At 63.6% G+C, this 640-nt stretch overlaps 1 protein-coding gene across 1 annotated transcript in view; it reads left to right on the top strand.

Moving 5' to 3' along the window:
• Positions 1–640, top strand: part of MYCN (v-myc avian myelocytomatosis viral oncogene neuroblastoma derived homolog) — a 5,798-nt gene that overhangs the window by 455 nt on the left and 4,703 nt on the right. The window lies entirely within an intron of this gene.

Here is a 640-nt window from a genome sequence, read left to right as displayed (position 1 = left end):
TCCCCGGGGACGGGTGCTGCTTCCGAAACAAAACCTCCCCGGGCTTTTCTCTGAAAAATCCAGCCCTACCCCGCAACGCACCCCAGCTAGAAGAGACCCGCCCTAATCCTTTTAGTGCTCGTGCCTTAATGGCTTCATCGTCGGAAACGCACCCTTCGGTAGAAATCGGTCTGTGCTTGAGCTGACGGGAGCCGGTTTGCGCCCACCCCGAAGCTGGGGTTCTTCCCCGGCGGGTGCCCCCGGAGGAAGGAGACGGGGTTCGGCTGGGCGAGGCAGCCGTGGCGGGTAATCTGGGTCAGGGCGGCTCGGGCTCGGAGGAGACGCTGCTCTCCGGCGACCCTCCCCGCGCTGGCCCCTCAACCATTCCCGGGAACCGGGGTTCAGGCTGTTCCCTCGCCCTTGTTGGGGCTGAGGAGGAGCGCGGGTGGGGTCAGAGAGGTTCAAAGTCAGCGAGTGGTAGGACTCCCTTCCGCGGGTGAATGTTGTGGGGCGTCTGCGCGAGTCGAGGGAGGGGGTGGGTTTGGGTGCTGTTGGGGTCGGTGTAGAGAAAAGGATTTTTGCGTTTGCAAAGTTTCGTAAACCCCCCTCTCGCTCACACTCCCGAGGTTGCAGTTTCACCGCGGAGGGGGGTGGGGGGGAT

This window comes from Myotis davidii, unplaced genomic scaffold (assembly GCF_000327345.1).
Source record: "Myotis davidii unplaced genomic scaffold, ASM32734v1 scaffold238, whole genome shotgun sequence".
Taxonomy (NCBI): Eukaryota; Metazoa; Chordata; class Mammalia; order Chiroptera; family Vespertilionidae; genus Myotis; species Myotis davidii.
Note: the sequence above shows the minus strand (reverse complement) of the source record. Positions and strands in the feature narration are given on the sequence as shown.